We start from the raw sequence: 11,279 nt of genomic DNA on the forward strand, positions 1-11,279 counted from the left end.
TTGGGATCTGGTGTGTGTCGGAGGAGGTGACTGTGCTGACGCGAGTGATTGCGATGATTTCCTGACACACTCGTCAAGCAATTGAAAGGCACAATAAAAACAGTCCACATTCTGCACTACATTCCAAGTCTTCTATAGCAGAGCATTGTTATATGAACTGATATTAGACATTTAACTTTAGTGATATTAAACTGTCCCTCTATGTAAAAGAGATGTGTAAAAATATTATTTACAAATTGCCATATAGACCAGGAAAGACAAATTATAATGTAAACAAGTATTGACGGTCATGCATTAATGTTAATGATAATAATTTTAAAAAGCATTTTTATTTCTCTATTGTGTTACATTTGTATGTTAGTAAGTGGTGTTAAAAATAGCTCTAATGAGCTGGTGGGTTTATGGTGGGCTGCTCTATGTCCAAAAAGTCCAGCGCCACTTTTTAGCCCCAGTCCACCCTGTGATATGATCAGAATGTAGATCTGGGCCTGTTGTTTTCATAACAGTGAGATGTATTAATGACCTCTGACCCCTGATGCAGGTGGTGAAACTGCGAGGTCAGGTGCTCTCGGTGATGTTCCGGTTCCGCTCTAAATCCCACGAGTGGATCTGGATGAGAACCAGCTCGTTCACCTTCCAGAACCCTTTCTCTGAAGAGATCGAGTACATCATCTGCACCAACGCCAATGTCAAGTTAGTACTGAAATGCATCACAAGATCCCATTCTGGCTTCACAGCAAAAGGTGTTTGCTTTGATATTTTGTTATCTGATGCAAGTTAATGCTGCTTACATTGCAACTTCAGTATTGAAAGACTTTTTGGGGTCACTGTTTAATACTCTCAGATTGTTTAGGCCTCAGTGTTGTCTAACCTAGTATGACTTTATGCAGTGTATCATATGCTTTTATGATCAAAGGTTAATTCCTGTGGATGTAATCAAATGTAATTCAGTTTGTTTGAAGGTGTGTGTGTATGTCACGAAAATGTGTGGGACTTATTTCACCCCAAAATATTAATAAAAAGAGGAAATTATATAGAAATGACAAATAATATATAAATAAAGAAATTGATAATTGTTTTATGTATTATGACATAGTAAAATGAGACATTTCATGACAATTTAGCATATCTAACTCCTCCCTGATTCTCTTTAGTGTAATGCAGATTTCATTTCCATTTGGGTCACTAAGATTTTTTACTTGAAAGAAGTCTCTTCTGCTCATCAAAGTTGCATTTATTTGATCAAAAATACAGTAAAAACAGTAATATTGTGAAATATTATTACAATTTACAACAGCTGTTGTATATTCTGTGTGAATATCTGTTAAACTGTAATTTATTTCTGTGATGCGCAGCTGTATTTTCAGCATCATTACTCCAGTCTTCAGTGTCACATGATCTTCAGAAATCATTCTAATATGCTGATTTACTGCTCAAGAAACATTTCTGATTATTATCAATGTTGAACACAGTCGTGCTGCACAATATTTTTGTGGAAACTGTGATGCATTTTATTTTTCAGGGTTCACAGATGAATAGAAAGTTCAGAAGAACAGCATTTATTTGAAATAGAAATCTTCTGTAATGTTATAAATGTCTTTACTGTCACTTTCCATCAATTTAATGCATTGTGTAAAAATATTATTTACAAATTGCCATATACACCAGCAAAGACAAATTATAATGTAAAGATGATGGTCATTCATTAATGTTAATGATAATAATTTTAAAAAGCATTTTTATTTCTGTATTGTGTTATATTTGTATGTTAGTAAGTGGTGTTAAAAATAGCTCTAATGAGCTGGTGGGTTTATGGTGTGGTGGGCTGCTCTGTGCCAGAAACTCCAGGGCCACTTTTTAGCCCCAGTCCACCCCTGGTGTCGTGGGATGCCACCATCGGCCTGATCCATCCGTAGCTGTGGCAAATGTCCAAGCCTTTTTGTAGCCATCAGACGTGAGGAAGGGAGGAGTGAAGAGAAAGAGGGAGGGAGGGATGGAGAGACTGAGACTATAGATTCAATTATGCATGCACATTTCTCCATTCATGGAGGCTTCTACGGACGAGGACAGAGGAAGCAGAAGGGGGGAACCAATGACATTCTGCTGTACGTAGCTCCTGTTGAGAGGAACACTAATGAGGTGACACTCAGTGGTTGGAGTCCAGCCAAAACAGTTCATTAACTCCGCACAAGTAGTTAAGAGGAGGAGAGATGGGGTGGGGAATGGCTTGAGAAAAATGAAGGAGAAGAAAGACAGACAGAGAAAGAAAGTTGTGAATGACATGACGGGAGGCCAGTGCCTGTGTGGAGTATGTTTATGATCAGTAGCAGTATAGTGTATGTGAAAATTTGTGCAAAACTACACATATTCAAAGTCGGCTAGTTGACATGTGCAGTAAAAGGGGTCTTGAGATGCCTTTTTAACCCGACATTAAAAATGGCTCTAATGAGCTGGTGGGTTTATGGTGTGGTGGGCCGCTCTGTTCAAAAAGTCCAGGGCCACTTTTTAGCGAAGTCCGCCCCTGGTTTGCAATAATGGAATGACCAAGGAAAAAATTAAAATATTGTAGTCAATGTACTGTAGGTCTGCTACTGTATGTATAGCATATGTTTATTGCTCCTTCAAGGACAGCTAGCCAATTGCGTTTACAATTAGGCCTATCTAGCAGGACTGAATGGGCAGGCGAACTTGTGAAAGAGGGTGTGTGTGTGTGTACATTCTCTACATTATGAGGACCAAGTGTCTCCACAAATATAGTAATACCAGTGATTTGTGTGTGTATTTGTGTGTTTTCGTCATTTGTTACAATTGTGTCAAATGCCGGCTTGTACACTGTTTGATTTTGCTCACGTTTGGTGACTCCAGTAGAAGTTATTATCAATATTAGCCCAATATTTTGTTTGTAAAGTCTTTTTGAGGTTGTTCAACTAAAAGAAGTGTTGAACAAAAAACAAAAACATAACTAACTCTAACTAATTAAGCCGATAATGTTATATTTCCATTGAGTCAGTTATATTTTATTATTTCTCCAACTTGAATAAATCTGGTTAATTACTATTGGACTTGTGTTATTATCGAGCGCTAGGTGGCGCAGTGGATCCATGATTTAAAAGTACAGTAACCATGTTTTTTCTATTATTATTATTATTTTCTTTAGCAAATGATGGTTGCTAAATGGTTAAACTATGGTTAGTGTAAAAAAAAACATGGTTAATCTGTGGTTACCATGGTCCATTGTCTTTGGATTTATAGTAAAATCATCGTTACTTTTTGTAAGGGTTGTGTTGTTGTCTGCCCTGGCTCCCTGTTTGATTTTGCTCACGTTTGGTGACTCCAGTAGAAGTTAATATCAATATTAGCCCAATATTTTGTTTGTAAAGTCTTTTTGAGGTTGTTCAACTAAAATAAGTGTTGAAAAACATAACTAACTCTAACTAATTAAGCCTATAATGTTATATTTTCATCGAGTCAGTTATATTGTATTATTTCCAACTTGATTTATTCCAACTTGAATAAATCTGGTTAATTACTATTGGACTTGTGTTATTATCGAGCGCTAGGTGGCGCAGTGAGCTCTCTGCATTTTATAGTCGTTTAAATAGTTCAGATGATTTAAGCAGCAGCTCCTGACAGATCAGAGCTCGATCATGGTTTCTCATGGTTTTTACTGGACACTGTGGATGTTGTCGTGTTTTGGTGAGCCTTTTTAGAAATTCAAAAACATTGTTTAGGGTGTTTTGGTGTGGTATTTAGTTTCTGTATAAAATAAGTTAGTTGGGCCTATTTTAATTATGTAATTGCAGAAAAATGTATGTCTGCCAACTAGAACTTCAACTACAAAACTCAAAACTAAAACCACAGTACGTTCAATATTTATGGAAGAAAAATTTAAGTATTCCTCTTTTTGTCTTTATTCTTTATTTCGACATAGGCCAGTATTTAGGGGAAGATCTGCCGTTTTCTGAGCCGGCTAATGGAGCAGTAGGAGGAAGTGTAGTGTTCGCTCCTGATAACCTGCCCTCCACATCAATTGATACAGTTCAGTGGGGTTTTGGAACAACTATTATACTGACAGCACAGTCTGATTCCACTATAAACTATAATAGATACAGAGACAGAGTCAGTTTTGACAGAATCACTCTCACTCTGGAGCTCTGGAACCTGAGGAACCTGAGATCTGGAATATAAAGACTGACTGTAGTAACTAGTGCTGGACATCAACTTAGTGGAGAAACTTCACTACAAGTGTTCGATGAGCGTGTTGCTAAAAATGCTCCGGTATATTTACCATAGGCTATATAGGCCTAATAGATGATTGTACAAAATTAATTAAATACTTTTTTGAAAAGGAGAACAGCAATTTAACAAGTATTAAAGAGAATGTAATAATAATAATAATAATAATAATAATAATAAATATAGCTGCAAGCAGCAATTACGGGGCCAAGCACAGCAGAGGCAAAATGAGAAGCTAAGCATGGCATATAGCATCAGACCAACTGCAAGAGTAATTAAAGCTGTTTTAGAATGATTGTAGTTGAAATGGCCGAAAAATCATAAATATAACCACTAGTAATATGCCTTAAGGAATTATCACTTTTGACCAATAGGTGGCGCTGTTATCAAATCGATGTGGTGTGTTCTGTGTGAGTTGACAATGGCACACACGAGTTTGGTGTCAAATTGTCAAAGCTTTGCAGAGATACAGCTTCAGATGTAGTTTGGCATCAAGCCTTAAATTTGTTGCGGCGCTATACAAAAACGGTTTTGTGTATCGACACGAAATCCATAACTTTTTGTCAGCACAGTCTGAAGATGATCGGACTCGAATTTGGTGAAAATCAGACAAACCGTCTAGGAGGAGATCGAAAAAGTAGGTTTGTCAAGGAAAATCAAAATGGCGGACAGGAAGTTCGGCCGACTATGGCAAAATTTGTATCTATGTTCTCGGCATAACCCAAGGAATATTTTGAGACCAATTTGATTACAATAGGCTAATGTAACGAAAAGTTATTAGAATTTATGGAAAATTCATAATTAATGGTTAATGAATGGTTTATTACTTTTGACCAATAGGTGGTGCTGTTACCAACTTAATGTAGCATGGTTAGTGTGAGGTGTCAATGGCACATACAAAGTTTGGTGTCAATATGTCAAAGATTTGCAGAGATACAGCCTCAGATGCAGTTTGACATCTTTCCAGCAAATTCGTTGATGCGCTAAACAAGAACTGTTTCGTATATCGACACTGAATCCATACATTTTTGCCAACATGGTCTGAAGATGATCCAAGTCAAATTTGGTGAAAATCGGACTGACGGTCTAGGAGGAGTTTGAAAAAGTAGGTTTTTAACATGAATCAAAATGGCGGACAGGAAGTTCAGCCAATAATGGCAAAATTGGTATCGATGTTCTCAGCATGATCCAAGGAATCTATCAACATAGTCTGTTACAATAAGCTAACGTCAGCAAAAGTTACTAGCATTTTTAGAAATGTCATTATAAATTTTGACCACAAGGTGGTGCTGCCCCCAAACTTTTTTGAGTCCCATCAGGGCATGGTGTCGAAGATGCATACCGAGCTTCGTAATGATACATTCAATGCGTTCGTAAATTATTGCATTTTATGACAAAATTCAAAATGGCCAATGCCCAAAATTTCCGATATGGGAAAATTGGGTATGGATCGACTCGGCATGCTCCACCAAATCTAAAGAGAACAGTTTTGTGATTTTTGGTCAAACCGTTCAGAAGTTATAAGCAAAAATAGCAATTTTGTATATCTCCTGACCACTAGGTGGCACTGCGCCAAAACACTGCAGGTAGGCTCAAGCCGTTCTAACACGCCCCCACATGTCTATGTCACGATGTGGGAATATTTGCATAACGCCGCCCAAATGTTCACGCAAAGAAAGAAGGCTTAACTTTTATTCTCGCTGTAGTATTGTTGTTGCCGCCGCCGCTATGTCGTGAAGGCGCTGTGTGTTTCATTGTGAAAGCGAAACTACTTTGGTTGGCCTTCCAAAAGAGGACAATATCCGCTTCTTCATCCACTGATCCGTGCTGGTCGCTGAGGAAATACATCAACTTCGCGCTGTGGATCACCGGATCGGCTTTCACCATGGACGAAGCGGAGTCCAGCCCGGGGTCGTCACATGTTTTTTACTGGACACTGTGGATGTTGTCGTGTTTTGGTGAGCCTTTTTTGAAATTCAAAAACATTGTTTAGGGTGTTTTGGTGTGGTATTTAGTTTCTGTATAAAATAAGTTAGTTGGGCCTATTTTAATTATGTAATTGCAGAAAAATGTATGTCTGCCAACTAGAACTTCAACTACAAAACTAAAAGAATGAACCACAGTACGTTCAATATTTATGGAAGAAAAATTTAAGTATTCCTCTTTTTGTCTTTATTTCTTTCTTTGACATAGGCCAGTATTTAGGGGAAGATCTGCAGTTTTCTGAGCCGGCTAATGGAGCAGTAGGAGGAAGTGTAGTGTTCGCTCCTGATAACCTGCCCTCCACATCAATTGATACAGTTCAGTGGGGTTTTGGAACAACTATTATACTGACAGCACAGTCTGATTCCACTATAATAGTCCCAGCATATACAGAGACAGAGTCAGTTTTGACAGAATCACTCTCACTCTGGAGCTCTGGAACCTGAGACTGGATGATTCTGGAATATAAAGACTGACTGTAGTAACTAGTGCTGGACATCAACTTAGTGGAGAAACTTCACTACAAGTGTTCGATGAGCGTGTTGCTAAAAATGCTCCGGTATATTTACCATAGGCTATATAGGCCTAATAGATGATTGTACAAAATTAATTAAATACTTTTTTGAAAAGGAGAACAGCAATTTAACAAGTATTAAAGAGAATGTAATAATAATAATAATAATAATAATAATAATAAATATAGCTGCAAGCAGCAATTACGGGGCCAAGCACTCCAGAGGCAAAACGAGAAGCTAAGCATGGCATGGAGCATCAGACCAAATGCGACAATGAGTAATAAAAGCAATTTTAGGATGATTGTAATTGAAAGGCTGAAAAATCATAAATACAACCACTAGTAATATGATTAAATGGCTTATGATTTTTGACCAACAGGTGGCGCTGTAATCAAATCATTTTGGTGTGTTCTGTGTGAGGTGACAATGGCACACACAAAGTTTGGTGTCATAATGTCAAAGTTTTGAAGAGATATAGCCTCAGAGTCATTTTGGCACCATAACTAAAATTTGTAGCAGCGCTGTACGAAAACGGTTTCATATATCGACACGGAATCCAAAATTTTTTGTCAGCACAGTCTGAAGATCATCTGACTCGATTTTGGTGAAAATCGGACCAACGAGTGGCGAGGAGTTAAAAAAAGTAGGATTTCAACATAAATCAAAATGGCGGACAGAAAGTTCAGCTTACTCTGGCATATTTGGTATCTATGTTGTAGGCATAAGCCAAGGAATATTTTGATATCAGTTTCATTGCAATAGACTAATGCAATCAAAAGTTATTAGCATTTTTGGAAATTTCGTAATTAATAATAAATCAATGGTTTATTACTCTTGGCCAATAGGTGGCGCTGTTACCAAATTGATGTGGCGTTGTCAGTGTGAGGTCACAATGGCACAAACAAAGTTTGGTGCAAATATGTCAAAGTTTCGCAGAGATACAGCCTCAGATGCATTTTGGCACCATGCCTAAAATTTGTAGCAGCGCTGTACGAAAACGGTTTCGTCTATCGACACGAAATCCATAACATTTTGTCAGCACAGTCTTCGTAATAACAAAGTGTAAGCGTTCTTAAAATATTGCATTTTTTGACAAAATAAAAAATGGCCGATGCCCAAAATGGCTGACACGAAAAAGATGCACCGAATCTAAAGAGACCTGTTTTGTGATTTTTGGCCAAACCATTCAGAAGTTATAAGCAAAAATATGCATTTTTCTCAGGTCATGCTTGTTATAACACACACCAAGTTTGGTCTCAATACACCAAACCGTTGCGGAGATAGCCTCACATCCATTTTTACGTGCTTTTCGTAAAATTCCTTCATGCGTTATTCGAGAACGGTGGGACGAATCAACTTGAATTCCATAACTTTTTGCCAGCATGGTCTGAAGATGATCTGAACCAATTTTGGTGAGAATCAGACAAACCGTCTAGGACGAGTTCGAAAAAGTAGGTTTTACGAACAATTAAAAATAGCGAAAAAACTAAACCTTGCGATTTTTGAATTTTGGTGTTCATTCGACTCGGCATGAGCCAAGGATTCAGAGGAAAAAAGGATTTTCATGTTGTGCCTTATGGTTCAAAAGTTATTAGCATAAAGAAATTGAAACTTTGGACAAGTGGTGGCTCTAGAGAGTTGGAGTTAGAGACTCCAAATTTGCTGTGGTTAATGTTGAGACTGTCCTCTATCAGTGTGCCAAATTTCACAACTTTCCCGCAAGCGGTTCTATGGGCTGCCATAGACTTTCGGCGGAAGAAGAAAAATGACGCTAACGGATACAATAGGTGCCACTGCACCTTCAGTGCTTGGCCCCTAATAATAATGATTTAGGTAACGATAGGCACCTATCTGATGTTATTTACAGTGATTTGTGTGGTTTTCTCAAGTAAACCAGCTTTGCACAGATGGGTGTTACTTCTTGCATTCTCATGTCCCAACTCCCTAGGGTTGATTTTTATTAAAACTATACATATTTAAACTTTTTAAAAAATGTTATTACATGGAAATGACATTAAAACTGGCTTGAAAATGACAAGTTAAAACTGTCTTGGAAATGTTCTACCTTTATATTTTACTTTAAAATGTTTTTTTAGACTATAGTAATTTCTTTTATTTTTTTTACTTTTGTCTTGGACCCAGATTTTCAGTCTTCTATCAACTATTAAAATCCATTAAAATAAATAATATATGTTACAAATTATGACAATTTAAATAGAAACTGAAATAAACATATTTCATAAACGTATAACTAAATTGTAAGTCGCTTTGGATAAAAGCATCTGCTAAATGACTAAATGTAAATGTACATTTCTATGAGGTGCACATATTCAAACATAAATAAAAATGTATTCAATTGTTGATGGGCCTTCTGTACCACCTGCCTCTCCTGACTGTAGTCAGACCTCACATGTCAATTCTGAAGCTTGCTGTGTTTTTATAAACTTAGCTGCTAAGTTGTTAAATAAGTATAATAATGGTTATTTTTTAATGTAACAAAAAATTCTTGCTGTTTTTACAAGTGGAATTAAATTCAGTATTTACTAAATGTGAAAGATTCATTTTCAGATTCAGTGTCTTTGTTTTGTCTCTCACTCTCTCTCACACACACACACACACACACAGAAAGAATATCTAATGGCAGGCCAACTGGTCCAGAAGAATCATTAATAGAGGGAGAATCATCTGCTAACATCAGCTCTGAGGGAACTGGCAGCATCTCCTCTGTGCAGTGGATGAAAGATCATAGCAACAGCATCATCTTCTCATCTGATAACAGATGTGTCCATCAGTCCAGTGCAGAGATCAGACAGTGGAGAATATCAGTGTACATATAGAAACCCTGTCAGCTCTGAGACGGCAACACTCAGCCTGATCATCAACTGTGAGTGTTAAACATTCAAACATCAAGATGATTTGAGCTCAAACCTGATGAAATACAGACATTCTTCAGTGCTCAGTTTGTCAGTGAGTCTTTTGTTTGTGCTCTAGATGGACCAGAAGATGTTTCTATTAAGGCTGAAGATGTGGTGGATTTAGGGGTTCGTGTGTCGCTCTCTTGCTCTGCAAATTCTGAACCTGCTGCCTCATTCAACTGGAAGATTAATGGAACAGACACTGATGTGACCACAGACACATTCATCATAGATGAGACTGACTTCACACACAGTGGAGATTACATCTGCACAGCCTGGAATAGTGTCACAAAGAGAAGCGCCTCACAAAAACATGCTTTACTAGTTAAAGGTAAGAATAGTTCAAACTAATCTGAAAGGAGTTCCCATGTTTTGATAACCAATACTTTGACCTTAATTTACCACTTGTTCAATGGAACTTTGTTTTTAAAAAGGTATATTAAAATATCTACTGTTTTCTCTGCTTTATGTAATTGCCTTGTGTTGTTTTAAGTTATATATGTATTTTTTTTTATTTGTTTAAATACATGTTAAAGTGTATTACTGTTAGTATTGTGTGTAGTAAATGGCCTTGGTCTTTTGATTCTTGTATCTTTTCCATAGAAGGAGGTGGAGGGCTGACATCAGGGGCGATAGCTGGGATTGTCATCGGGGTTTTAGTGGCAGTTGCAGGCATTTGTGGTCTGACTGTCTATTTAACAAAAACTAAGAAAATGTGAGTAATGTGGCAGATCATGGTGTATTTTGTAATCACACGCCTGTGATTTAACATATTATATACATCAATACATTTGTATACAAATCACAACTTCAGCTTCCAACAGGCCTTTGTAAATCAAGTTCTACATACATTTATGAACTTTATGATCTCATTCTTATGCTCTGAGGGAACTGGCAGCATCTCCTCTGTGCAGTGGATGAAAGATCATAGCAACAGCATCATCTTCTCATCTGATAACAGATGTGTCCATCAGTCCAGTGCAGAGATCAGACAGTGGAGAATATCAGTGTATATCAATATCAATGTTCTCGTCATGTCTTGTGTATTTAAAGTGTTCCCAGTTCTTAGTTCTTCGTCTGGTATTGTTGATGTCTACCTCCTCAGCTACGTGTGTTTTCCTGGTTCCCTTGATTTCATTAAAATCTCCTTGTTGATGTACTCCACGTCTCCTCATTCCTCGCTCCGCACTCCAACACAGTAGCAAACGTGACAGAATACCAGACCAAAACAGTAAGCGGCACCCCTTCTCCCTGTGTTTGTTTTTCGCTTTGAAAGTCTTTTGTTTTCCTGTGTGTTTCTCCCCACGGCATGGAAGTAGCCACTCGTTTTATCGCCCTAGCCCACAGAGATCTCCCCTTCATGGAGTATGCATCGGAGTTCAGCAAGATTGCCGCAAAAACAGTGCTGGACGACACCATGCTCAACTCTCTGTTCTGGATCGGGGCCAATTGCTATCGCCCCGTGGACCTCCCAGACACCACAGGACTGAGCTGGAGGGAAGGGATCCTCTGGTGTCTGGAGAGCGTCCAGCCCCAATCCAGAACCAGCCCGATCGGCTCCAAGCTCGCTCCAGTGTCGGCTCCAGCTCCAGCGCTCGCTCCAGTGTCGGCTCCAGTCCCCAGTCCCCAA

General features: G+C 38.1%; 1 pseudogene; it reads left to right on the forward strand.

Moving 5' to 3' along the window:
- The first annotated feature begins 535 nt into the window (after positions 1-535).
- The window catches only part of LOC107700144 (carcinoembryonic antigen-related cell adhesion molecule 6-like), a 33,147-nt pseudogene continuing 22,403 nt past the window's right edge, over positions 536-11,279 (forward strand).

Source organism: Sinocyclocheilus anshuiensis, unplaced genomic scaffold, assembly GCF_001515605.1.
Source record: "Sinocyclocheilus anshuiensis isolate Anshui unplaced genomic scaffold, SAMN03320099.WGS_v1.1 scaffold955, whole genome shotgun sequence".
Classification (NCBI taxonomy): Eukaryota; Metazoa; Chordata; class Actinopteri; order Cypriniformes; family Cyprinidae; genus Sinocyclocheilus; species Sinocyclocheilus anshuiensis.